General features: G+C 49.7%; 1 pseudogene; it reads right to left on the bottom strand.

Annotated features, from left to right (window-relative positions):
• Window positions 1–13,129: 13,129 nt before the first annotated feature.
• Window positions 13,130–13,333, bottom strand: LOC142282598 (U2 spliceosomal RNA; annotated as a pseudogene).
• Window positions 13,334–13,572: the final 239 nt, after the last annotated feature.

The following is a 13,572-nucleotide window of genomic DNA, read 5'->3' as shown; positions in this document are numbered from 1 at the left end:
ACACAAGTGCACCTGTACGCTGCCACCGACAGGCACACACGTGCGGTTTTTAAATGCAAGCACGGACGCACTAAGAACCTAACAGGTTTTAGGAGCGACAATTGCTGAGAAGTCTGACACTATCAGGACTGTTTTAGACTGTGTACACCAGCCCCAGATATGATGAAGGCTGGTATACGGTCACCACTAGGAATGGCTATATACCCTGCCTGCCTGCCTGCCTGCCTGTATACTGCTACAATAGTCCTGACAAGGACTCTTTTGGTCTCTAGCCTGTATTCCAACCTGGCTATACCCTGCCTGTATACAGCAACAATAGTCCTGAGAAGGACTCTGCTACTGTACTCCGACCTGGCTATACCCTGCCTGCCTGTATACAACTAGAATAGTCCTGAGAAGGACTTTTGGTCACACTGTTTGCAGCCCTGCTACGGAAATAGCTATAAAGGGCCGCAAACCTTTCCCTGAAGCAGCGACCCTTTCCCTGCACTGACTGTCTGGATAGCTGTGCGCCCGCCGGTATAAAGGCTCGGTCACGCTGTGCAGGCCGGCCAATCACTGCAATTCCACAACTAACAGGGCTGGCATTGCAGTGGTCTGCCAGCCAATCCCTGCATGAGGGCTGGCTCTCAAAAGAGCGCCAACATGCAGGGATGAAGACCACGAGTACAGCACGAGTATCGCGAGATTACTCGGTCCCCGTCGAGTAGACCGAGTACAGTGATACTCGTGCGAGTACCGAGTAGTAACAAGCATGCTCGCTCATCACTATTTATTAGTAAAATGGCTTACACTCCCCTTTTTTCCACTTTTTTCTTCACTACTTTTATAAAGAAATTTTTCCTTTCTTTATTCTTAATGCAATTTTATATAGCAACACCACCATTTTTTGCCACGAACATAATTTTTCTTGTCCGTCATCCCGTTCACCCTTACAGGGTTGTGGACAGATGCACTTGTCACTACACTTCTAAGACTCAATACAGGGTCTGGAGCTCAATGCTCCCTTTTTGTTTTTTTTTTCTTCTTTTTTTTCTTTTTTTCATTTTGTCCTTCTTCTTCTTCTTTTTCTGATTTTTGTCTCAAAAAGCTGATGAAATTTGAAACACTATACCCCAGTGATTTTATAAATGTTTCTCAATATATCACTTGAGAACTTTTATGGCCGGTATTGTAACAGTTGACCATCCCGGCAGTATTTGAAATACAGCAGTCAGTCCTCTGACGTAGCTCCATATGTGTATATATAGAGGTTCTTCCTCCTTTGATTGCATACTGTTCTTTTTTTGCCCTGATGAAGGAGACAGTGATCTCTGAAACACATTGACCGGAAAAAAGAATAAAGAGATGAAATAATTAACATCAGTTTCCTTTGGTGACAGCGCGGCACGCACCCGATTTTCCTCCTATACGTTATTGCTCTTCTACTAGGGGCTGCGGCTGTTAGGTTCTTAGTGCGTCCGTGCGTGCATTTAAAAACCGCACGTGTGTGCCTGTCGGTGGCAGCGTACAGGTGCACCTGTGTGCGTTTTTACCAAACTCTTATATAAAGCACAAGTGTAGTGTATAATACACGTCAGTCAGCAGTGGCTGATAGTGTCAGAGTTCTCGTCATTAATTTTTGCTCCTAAAACCTGTGTTAGGTTCTTAGTGCGTCCGTGCTTGCATTTAAAAACCGCACGTGTGTGCCTGTCGGTGGCAGCGTACAGGTGCACTTGTGTGCGTTTTTACCAAACTATTATATAACGCACAAGTGTAGTGTATAATACACGTCAGTCAGCAGTGGCTGATAGTGTCAGAGTTCTCGTCATTAATTTTTGCTCCTAAAACCTGTGTTAGGTTCTTAGTGCGTCCGTGCTTGCATTTAAAAACCGCACGTGTGTGCCTGTCGGTGGCAGCGTACAGGTGCACTTGTGTGCGTTTTTACCAAACTATTATATAACGCACAAGTGTAGTGTATAATACACGTCAGTCAGCAGTGGCTGATAGTGTCAGAGTTCTCGTCATTAATTTTTGCTCCTAAAACCTGTGTTAGGTTCTTAGTGCGTCCGTGCTTGCATTTAAAAACCGCACGTGTGTGCCTGTCGGTGGCAGCGTACAGGTGCACTTGTGTGCGTTTTTACCAAACTATTATATAACGCACAAGTGTAGTGTATAATACACGTCAGTCAGCAGTGGCTGATAGTGTCAGAGTTCTCGTCATTAATTTTTGCTCCTAAAACCTGTGTTAGGTTCTTAGTGCGTCCGTGCTTGCATTTAAAAACCGCACGTGTGTGCCTGTCGGTGGCAGCGTACAGGTGCACTTGTGTGCGTTTTTACCAAACTATTATATAACGCACAAGTGTAGTGTATAATACACGTCAGTCAGCAGTGGCTGATAGTGTCAGAGTTCTCGTCATTAATTTTTGCTCCTAAAACCTGTGTTAGGTTCTTAGTGCGTCCGTGCTTGCATTTAAAAACCGCACGTGTGTGCCTGTCGGTGGCAGCGTACAGGTGCACTTGTGTGCGTTTTTACCAAACTATTATATAACGCACAAGTGTAGTGTATAATACACGTCAGTCAGCAGTGGCTGATAGTGTCAGAGTTCTCGTCATTAATTTTTGCTCCTAAAACCTGTGTTAGGTTCTTAGTGCGTCCGTGCTTGCATTTAAAAACCGCACGTGTGTGCCTGTCGGTGGCAGCGTACAGGTGCACTTGTGTGCGTTTTTACCAAACTATTATATAACGCACAAGTGTAGTGTATAATACACGTCAGTCAGCAGTGGCTGATAGTGTCAGAGTTCTCATCATTAATTTTTGCTCCTAAAACCTGTTAGGTTCTTAGTGTGTCCGTGCTTGCATTTAAAAACCGCACGTGTGTGCCTGTCGGTGGCAGCGTACAGGTGCACAATTTGCACAAACTTTGATATAACGCCCAAGTCTAGTGAATACACGTCAGCACAGCATTGCAAAATGCGCAAGGGCGTTGGCAAGGAACAAGGAAGTGGACGTGATGGTGGTGCAGGCAGAGGCCGAGGTCGTGGGCAAGCTCTAATTTTGCCACAACAAAGGGCCACATCTAGTCGCTCGCACGTCCTGTCCCAAATTCTTGGGGACCGCAGCAGTACACCGCTCTTGAACCAAGACCAGTGTCAACAGGTTGTTAGTTGGATAGCGGATAATGCTTCCAGTCAGATTGGCACCACCACAAACACTCTGTCTTCCACACGGTCAAGTGTCAGTAGCCGTGATACTGCACCGCACATTTCAGAACCTGATCCTCCTTCCTACCACAAGGCTGAGTACACGTCCTCGGACATTAATGATCCCACACTTGGACACTCGGAAGAGCTGTTCACGTTTCCATTCGCACATTCTGGCCTCTCGCCAGCTCATGTTGAAGTGGGTCATGAGGAGATCGTATGTACAGATGGCCAAATATTTGAGCAGCCACGTTCTCACGAAGTTGGCAACGTGTCTCAACAAGGGGTGGACGATGATGAGACACAATTGTCAGGAAGTCAGGAGGAGGAGCAGGGTGCGGAAGAGGAAGACGACGTGGTGGATGATCCAGTAACTGACCCAACCTGGCAGGAGGATATGCAGAGCGAGGACAGCAGTGCACACGGGGAGGGAGGCGTAGCATCCCAACAGGCAGTAAGAAGCAGGGTGGTGGCTCCAGGCAGAAGTCAGGCAACCGTTCCCCGGAACAACAACACGACACAAGGTGCCTGTACAAATGTTAGGTCTTCCCGAGTCTGGCAGTTTTTTAAGTTGGATCCAGATGATTCTAAAAAGGTCATTTGCAACACCTGCCATGCCAGCATCAGCAGGGGTACCAAAACTAGCAGCCTGACCACCACCAGCATGATCAGGCACATGTCAGCCAAGCACCCGACTTTGTGGGAAGTACAACAGAGTCGAGGAGCAGTGCTTGCTAATGTCACTGCTACGTCTTCGCTGGTTGTGCATGCGAGCCAATCCCCTGTCCATGCTGCCTGCGAACAAGCCTCCTCCGGTCCTGCACCTGCAGTTGCCTACTCAGAAATAACACCATCATCAAGCACGTCCTTGTCCCAGCGCAGCGTTCAGTTATCCATTCAGCAAACCTTTGAACGCAGGCGCAAATACACTGCCAACACCCCACATGCCACAGTTCTAAATGCTAACATTTCGCGACTGCTTGCGCTGGAAATGTTGCCTTTTAGGCTGGTGGAGACAGAAGCATTCCGCGACCTGATGGCGGCAGCTGTCCCACGTTACTCGGTCCCCAGCCGCCACTATTTCTCCCGGTGTGCCGTCCCCGCGTTGCATAACCACGTGTCACAAAACATCACACGTGCCCTGAACAACGCTGTTTCACCCAAAGTCCACCTAACCACAGACACGTGGACAAGTGCTTGTGGGCAAGGCCGCTACATCTCGTTGACGGCACACTGGGTTAATATTGTGGAAGCTGGGACCCAGTCTGAGCGAGGGATGGAACACGTCCTTCCCACACCAAGGTTTGCAGGCCCTACCTCAGTCAGTGTTTCACCCACACTCTACAGCTCCGGAATGTCATGCTCTTCAGCCTCCTCCTCCTCCTGCGCATCCTCATCCACTGTACCCTCCACACCAGTCCCAAGCTGGAAGCACTGCAGCACTGCCTCGGCGAAGCGGCAACAGGCTGTGCTGAAGCTAATCTGCATAGGTGACAAACCCCACAATGCAGAAGAGCTGTGGACAGCTCTGAAACAGCAGGCAGATCACTGGCTCACACCTCTGAACCTAAAGCCAGGAAAGGTCGTGTGTGACAATGGCCGGAACCTGGTGGCGGCTTTGAGGCGAGGCCAGCTGACACATGTTCCATGCGTGGCCCATGTGCTCAACCTCGTGGTTCAGCGGTTTCTAAAGTCATACCCAGAGCTGTCTGATCTGCTGGTAAAAGTTCGCCGCCTGTCTGCACATTTTCGAAAGTCACCTACTGCTTCAGCCGGCCTTGCCGGCTTTCAGCGCAGTTTGCATCTTCCGGCTCACAGACTGGTGTGTGATGTCCCCACGCGTTGGAATTCAACTCTGCACATGTTGGTCAGGATATGTGAGCAGAAGAGGGCAGTTGTTGAGTACCTGCATCACCTAAGCCGTCGGGAAATGGGTCAAACTCCACACATAACACCTGAGGAGTGGAGATGGATGTCCGACCTATGTACCATCCTCCAAAACTTTGAGGACTCCACCAAGATGGTGAGTGGTGATGACGCCATTATTAGCGTCACCATACCGCTACTCTGCCTTCTAAAACGGTCTCTGCTCAAAACCAAACATGATGCATTGCAGGCGGAGCGCGATGAGTTGCAGCAAGAAACAGTAGTGGGTGTGGGTGATAACACACAGCCCAGCCTCGTCTCATCACAACGTGCAGTGGAGGACTATGACGAGGAGGAGGATGAAGACATGGAGCAAATCTCCGGCCAAATTGAGGATATGACATGCACACCAGTCATATCCTCGGTTCAGCGTGGCTGGCCAGAGGACAGGGTAGATGAGGAGGAGGAGGAGGAGGAGGAGGACAGCATGTTCAGTCAACGTGTTGGTCAGGCTACTGAAGTCCTGGCTGTTAAGAGTCTGGCGCACATGGCTGACTTTATGGTAAGCTGCCTGTCTCGTGACCCTCGCGTTAAGAACATCTTGGCCGACAATCATTACTGGTTGGTAACACTGTTAGACCCACGCTACAAGGAGAACTTTATGTCTCTTATTCCCGAGGCGGAGAGGTCAACCAAAATGCAGCAGTTCCGGAAGGCCATAGTCACGGAAGTAGGCAAAGCATTCCCCTCACAAAACGCTAGCGGCATAGGTCAGGAATCAGTGGACAACCAAGGCGTACAGCCGAGAGAGGCACAAGTCCAATCCGCCAGAGGTAGGGGAACAGTCTTTAAGATGTGGGACAGTTTTCTCAGCCCCTCACGTACCACAGCCCCTGAGTTGCGGGGTAGTGCCACAAGAAATCCTAAGTTTGCCCAGATGCTCAAGGAGTACCTTGCAGATCGAACAACTGTACTCCGACATTCCTCTGTGCCTTACAATTATTGGGTATCCAAGGTGGACACGTGGCATGAATTGGCTCTCTACGCCTTGGAAGTCCTGGCCTGCCCTGCCGCTAGCGTTTTGTCAGAGCGTGTTTTTAGTGCCGCAGGTGGAATCATTACAGATAAACGCACCCGCCTGTCAACTGAAAATGCTGACAGGCTGACTCTGATCAAGATGAACAAGGGTTGGATTGGGCCAGACTTCACCACACCACCAGCAAATGAGAGCGGAATTTAAAGTTTGTAACGGGAATTTGCCATGTACCTCCAGTCACCCATGGGTACACACTTCTGGACTTTGGATAATCGCTGGACTGCTCCTCCTTCTCCTCATGCGCCACCATGATGACCGTTACAAGAGTTAGGCCTTTGTTTCAGGTATACCCCCAGTGGTAAATTTTTTCGCCCATTCTTTGCAGAATGGACATTACAACGACAGGAGACCCGCTCCTTTGCAATGGGAACAATGTTTTGAGGCCCTCATGCACGTCTCTATGCAGGGACAACGTGGAGCCTCCCAATTTTTGGCTGCCCTGCCAAAGGGCTATACTATAATACACCCACTTCCTGACAATGGACACTTAATGTTTTGAGGCCCTCATGCACATCTCTATCCAGGGACAACGTGGAGCCTCCCAATTTTTGGCTGCCCTGCCAAAGGGCTATACTACAAAAGACCCACTTCCTGACAATGGACACTTAATGTTTTGAGGCCCTCATGCACGTCTCTATCCAGGGACAACGTGGAGCCTCCCAATTTTTGGCTGCCCTGCCTAAGGGCTATACTATAATACACCCACTTCCTGACAATGGACACTTAATGTTTTGAGGCCCTCATGCACGTCTCTATCCAGGGACAACGTGGAGCCTCCCAATTTTTGGCTGCCCTGCCAAAGGGCTATACTATAATACACCCACTTCCTGACAATGGACACTTAATGTTTTGAGGCCCTCATGCACGTCTCTATCCAGGGACAACGTGGAGCCTCCCAATTTTTGGCTGCCCTGCCAAAGGGCTATACTACAAAAGACCCACTTCCTTCCAATGGGCACTTCAGGTTTACAGGCCCTCATGCACGTCTCTATCCAGGGACAACGTGGAGCCTCCCAATTTTTGGCTGCCCTGCCTAAGGGCTATACTATAATACACCCACTTCCTGACAATGGACACTTAATGTTTTGAGGCCCTCATGCATGTCTCTATCCAGGGACAACGTGGAGCCTCCCAATTTTTGGCTGCCCTGCCAAAGGGCTATACTACAAAAGACCCACTTCCTTCCAATGGGCACTTCAGGTTTACAGGCCCTCATGCACGTCTCTATCCAGGGACAACGTGGAGCCTCCCAATTTTTGGCTGCCCTGCCAAAGGGCTATACTACAAAAGACCCACTTCCTTCCAATGGGCACTTCAGGTTTACAGGCCCTCATGCACGTCTCTATCCAGGGACAACGTGGAGCCTCCCAATTTTTGGCTGCCCTGCCTAAGGGCTATACTATAATACACCCACTTCCTGACACTGGACACTTAATGTTTTGAGGCCCTCATGCACGTCTCTATCCAGGGACAACGTGGAGCCTCCCAATTTTTGGCTGCCCTGCCTAAGGGCTATACTACAATAGACCCACTTCCTTACAATGGGCACTTCAGGTTTACAGGCCATCATGCACGTCTGTATGCAGGGGCATTGGTGAACCTCACAATTTTGGACTGCCCTGGCAAAGGAAAATACTACAAAGACTCAGTTCCTCAAAATGGGCACATTAGACTCAGAGGCCTTTATGTACGTCTCTTCTCAGGGACATCGGAGTGCCACACAATGTTTTACGTAAAATCTTTCATGTATTGATCTCAAAAAGTAACATACATTAGCTCTATCTCACTATTGGGTATGTGCCCTTAACATTTCCGCTATGAAAAATCATTTTGGTGTCATTTTGGAAGGTTTTCTGGTGAGTCCGTAAAAATGGCGTAAAACGCGGACAAAATTATTCAAAGCTGTGACTTTTGAGTGATAAATGCTTCAAGGGGTCTTCCCCATGCTGTTGCCATGTCATTTGAGCACTCTTCGGAGACTTTTGTGCCATTTTTAGGGTTTCTACATGCTGCCAGTGGTCATTTCACAAAAATACTCGGGTCTCCCATAGGATAACATTGGGCTCGGTGCTCGGGCCGAGTACACGAGTATCTTGGGAGGCTCGGCCCGAGCTTCGAGCACCCGAGCTTTTTAGTACTCGCTCATCACTACTAATAAACCTAAAAAATAAAAATAAATTGAATAAAAATCATGAATGTTGTGTTATAACAGGAAATTCGGTGTAAGAATGAATATCCGGGATGAGAGTTCAGCGAATGAGTTATAGAAATTGTTACAAAAAGGAGTGTGTACGGTTTATGCGTAAATTTTCAGAATGCGTACATGAAAATTATATGTATGTGAGAATGTCCCCCATGCTTTGTAAAAAGTTATTTATGAAAATGTAAATAAAATATATAAAAATGCCTAATTATTTATAATTTATGAGAAAGATATATATGTATGGAAGAATGTTATAAGGTGTCCAAGAACCATAAAGAAAAAGGGTGCATATATAATGTTAGAGGTCTAGAGTTCCACCAGGCTATATCACCCCTAAAGAAATAGAAAGAAGACCTTACTACCTGTGTACCCCAAAAAAAGCTATATTTCTTAGCCAGGATTATGGTGGAGATATGCACAAGTGAAATAAGAATATAAAGTAATACAATAAGATTATAAAACCAATATGTGTGCATTCATGCACCACCCGGTACGCTACCCTTGCCAAATTGCTCACTCTAGATCCCCACACGATCCATGAAGCCGTTCCCCCGGTCACACCGCCTGCTGCCGGTTCCCACTCATCCCTGGGGGAGTTAGGCGAGTGGTATCGAGAGCTACATGTCGGCACTGATGATACCCCCATACACCACAAGGAAGGGGTATACCGGGTGGTACAGGAGTATGAGCGGGTTTTTAGCAAGCACCCTCTAGATTTTGGGCAGATTAAAGGGGTTCAACACCACATCCCTACCGGTACACACTCCCCTATTAAAGAGAGATACAGGCCTATTCCCCCTGCGCACTACCAATGCGCCAAAGACATATTGAGGAACATGAAGGAGGCAGGGGTTATTAGGGACAGCTGTAGTCCCTGGGCCGCTCCGTTGGTGCTGGTTAAGAAGAAGGATGGCACCATGCGGATGTGTGTGGATTACCGGAAGATTAACCAGATAACGCATAAGGATGCTTACCCTCTGCCCCGCATCAAAGAGTCCCTGGCCTCGCTGAGAACCGCTAACTACTTCTCCACCCTTGACCTCACCAGCGGGTACTGGCAGGTGGCCGTGGCACCGGAAGACCGAGAGAAGACTGCCTATGGGACCGTTTTGCTGTACTTGGATGATGTGATTGTGTACTCACAGACGTATGAAGCCCACCTGGAGCACCTAGCCGAGGTGTTCGCGTCCCTTGCCAAGTATGGGATGAAGTTGAAGCCCTCAAAGTGTCATCTGCTGAAACCCAGAGTGCAGTACCTAGGACATGTGGTTGGTGCGGAAGGTGTCGCCCCCAACCCCGAGAAGATCACCGCCATCCAAGACTGGCCGAGACCAACCACAGTGAGGGAAGTGAGGCAGTTTCTGGGCCTGGTGGGATATTACCGTCGCTTCATTAAGGGGTACACAAAGATGGCTGCCCCCATGCAAGACCTCCTCGTAGGACAGACCAAGGGTGGTAGATCCCTAGTAGCCCCATTGGTGTGGGAAGAAAAGCATGAGGAATCCTTCCGCCAGCTGAGAACAGCCCTGACCGGAGAGGAAATCCTAGCGTACCCTGACTACAGCCGCCCATTCATCCTCTACACCGACGCCAGCAATGTGGGCTTGGGGGCTGTTCTATCCCAGGTCCAAGACAGAAGGGAAAAGGTAATAGCTTATGCTAGCCGAAAACTCCGACCGACTGAGAGGAACCCTGAGAACTACATCTCCTTCAAGCTTGAGCTCTTGGCACTGGTGTGGGCTATCACCGAGCGGTTCCGCCATTACCTGGCAGCAGCCAAGTTCACCGCGTACACAGACAATAACCTGCTGACCCATCTAGATATGGCCAAGCTGGGCGCGTTGGAGCAGCGGTGGGTGACCAGGTTAGCCAACTACGATTTCACCATCAAGTACCGGGCCGGCCGTACCAACGTCAATGCCAATGCACTCTCCCGGATGCCCCACCTGTCGGAAGAGGGGCCAGAGGATGATGACCTCGAAGAGATCGAGTTGCCTGCATTTCACCGGCCATTCACTGAGAAGGTGCACGTCTACCAACAACGGGTGAACCTGGATCCGCTGCCCCGACAGGACTGGCAGGAAGCTCAGGACCAGGCACCTGCTGTCCGCCTGGTCAAGACTCTAGTGGAACAGGGTTCTGCTGGGATAGACCCTGCTGCCCCTGCCGAAGCCCAACATCTGTGGCAAGAACGGACCCGGCTATACCTACACCAGGGGAAGTTGTATCGCGAGCTGATTAATCCAAAGACTCACGAGAAGATCCGCCAGCTGGTGATTCCCCAGGCTAACGTGCCCACCGTCCTGCAAGCATACCATGATGGTGCAGTGCACTTCGGGTGGAAGAAGCTAGAGATGTTGTTAAGAGAGCGGTTCTATTGGAGTGGAATGCGGGAATCTGTGGAGGCCTGGTGCCGAGAATGTGGCCCTTGCGCATTGAGAAGGAAGGACGAGGCCAGCCAGAAGGCACCCCTACACCCGATCATTACACACCAACCGCTGGAGCTGGTTGCCCTTGACCATGTAAAGCTCACCCCCAGCCGAAGTGGGTACACCTACGCTCTGACCATCGTAGACCACTACTCGAGGTTCCTGGTGGTTGTCCCAGTTAAGGACTTAACCGGCCGCACCGCTGCTAAGGCTTTCCAGGCTTATTTCTGTTGACCGCATTGGTACCCGGAGAGGGTGCTTACCGACCAGGAGAGGCTGATTTGGGAGGATGGGCCTGGAGGAAAGGGATGGCCTAGGCCCGCCACTACCGTAACCGGTGGCGATCCTCCGGGGGTTCAGGGGTCCCCTTGGACGTGGGCCCCCTGAAAGAGACAGAACCCGCTCGGGCAACTTGGTGCTGGACTGGGGTCAAGGGGTGCTGCCCGCTTCTTAGGGGCAGCATCAGGGCCAGGTTGTTTGGGTGGGAGAAGAGCGGAAGCTGTACCGTTGTAAAATGTTTATGATGCTTTTACATGTTTTACCGTTTTATTCTTTTTCAGTTGTGAAAATAAAACCGGTGATGGACGGGCAGCCCGCGGACGGTCTGCATTTTGCTATAGGGGAATGTGGCGCCCTGGACAAGCCAGGTCGTCACAGGTACTACACCAACACACTCTACACTCCGGCTAGGCACACCGAAGCTAAACACAAATCCTAGTTGCCTTCCTCCAGGGGCTGATGTCCACACCAGGGGGTGGGCCAGGCGGTTGATCCCACCCACCGAGGAGTTCACAGTCCTGGAGGCGGGAAAAGGAGTCAGATTAGAGATCAGTTTTGGAGTTAGAGAAGTGAAGAGGAGAGGAGACTGACCGTGTCCGGGTGTGTGGCCCGGGCACTCAGCAAGGTTGGCAGACGGTGGTGACCTTCTGCAGGAGAGGCTGATTGGAGTGAACCGTACGGACCGGGGATGGGCGGTGGCCCGCCGGTACCAGATCGGGGAGTGAAGAGAAGCCAGCACCATCCGGCAGGGCCTACGGACCCCGACCAGGCTAGGAGTCGCCGTAAAACCGGTCAAATCCGTTAGCGACAGGAACCTCCAGGGTTTCCCAGCAGTCAAGACCCGATTGAAGGCAACAGCTCACACCGTAGAGGGAAGCACAGTCACCGCCAAGGCTACAGTTCCCAGGGCCAGAGCCTGCGGGCAAAAGGGGCTCCCTCAGCATCCATCCAAGCTGGGGAGCGGGTTACCGGTGGGAAGCCCGCTAGATTTTGGGGGAATAAAAGGGGTCCAACACCACATCCCCACAGGTGCACACCCACCCATCAAAGAGAGCTATAAGCCAATACCACCTTCACATTGCCAGTGTACCAAGGACATGTTGAGCAACATGAAGGCGGCTGGGGTTATCCGTGACAGTTGTAGCCTTTGGGCAGCTCTGTTGATCCTGTTAAAAAAGAAGGACGGCACCACTCCCCGTATTGAGGAATTGCTAGCTGCATTGAGAACTGCAAATTATTTTTCTACCCTTGATCTCACTAGTCACTATTGGCAAGTGTCCGTTGCTGAGGCAGACCGGGAGAAGACCGCCTTCGCCACCCCTATGGGTCTCTGCGAGTTCAAAAGCATGCCCTTCGAGCTGTGCAATGCGCCAGGAACCTTCCAGAGGCTGATGGAATGCTGCTTGGGACAAGATTTTAGGGTGTATAAAAAGGGAGATTAGATCCCGTGATCCCAACGTATTGTTACACCTCTATAAATCACTTGTAAGGCTACATCTGGAATATGGGAACCAGTTTTGGGCTCCACATTTTAAAAAGGACATTCAGAAGTTAGAGTCAGTTCAAAGGTGGGCAACTAGACTACTACAAGGAATGGAAGGCCTCCCATATGATGACAAGTTGAAAAAGTTATTAAGTGATTATTGGCTGCAATGGGGCTTTCTGGCTGGTGCCAGCCTCTCTTCTTAGCACACAGGAACCACAATCCCTACACCATGCTTCAATGGATTCTCTCATCCCAGCCCAGTAAAACTACATATTTTACACAGTCATAAGCAGCCAAAAGGGATCTATTCTATTCAATTGCAAATGATCTAGATAAGACTGAGAATAAGATACTGCACGGGACATAGCAGAGTTGGTCAAGTTGAGTGGAGATGAGTTTGCTATTTGGCACAGCTTTTTGCATCAATAAAGCAAGTAAAAGGTGTGAAAGATAAAAAAAAGGGTGAAAGTGTGAAAAGTGAATTGGCCAAATTGAGGTGCATATAAAGTTTTTGCTTTCTTTCAATTCACTAATGGGGCTCATTTGAATCAGGTGAATTGAGTTCTGCTTTTGGAAACTGGGTTAAGAAGGGGTGCACCGGTCCTGGAGGTACTGCAATACCAGGTCAATGCGTGGAGTGGACAGAGCAAGATTTTTTCCATCTCCTTGTTCTAAAAATCCATTTAATATATGGTCCCCAGAGAGGGGACGTATCAGATATTAAACTGATAAGAACAGATTTAATTTTTTTTTTCTGTTTATCAGTAGGACTTCAAAATAACAAAGGTGATCGCCTCCCGTTGCCTGGGAACCGTCCAGGCACAAGAGGGCTATGTGTCACCAGAAGGCGCACACACTTCCTCAAGGCCGGCAGACGTGCAATCCCAGGCACCTTCCAGTACCGACCAAGGTAGCGTCCTCCGAAACTACACTTGATCTTAGCCAAAAGGCCGAGAAGCTATAACCCGAATTGGTTACGGCCTTGAGTGGCACCCTGGCCTATACCGGACACATCTTAGGGAGAGGGAGA

Source organism: Anomaloglossus baeobatrachus, unplaced genomic scaffold (assembly GCF_048569485.1).
Source record: "Anomaloglossus baeobatrachus isolate aAnoBae1 unplaced genomic scaffold, aAnoBae1.hap1 Scaffold_514, whole genome shotgun sequence".
Classification (NCBI taxonomy): domain Eukaryota; kingdom Metazoa; phylum Chordata; class Amphibia; order Anura; family Aromobatidae; genus Anomaloglossus; species Anomaloglossus baeobatrachus.
Note: the sequence above shows the minus strand (reverse complement) of the source record. Positions and strands in the feature narration are given on the sequence as shown.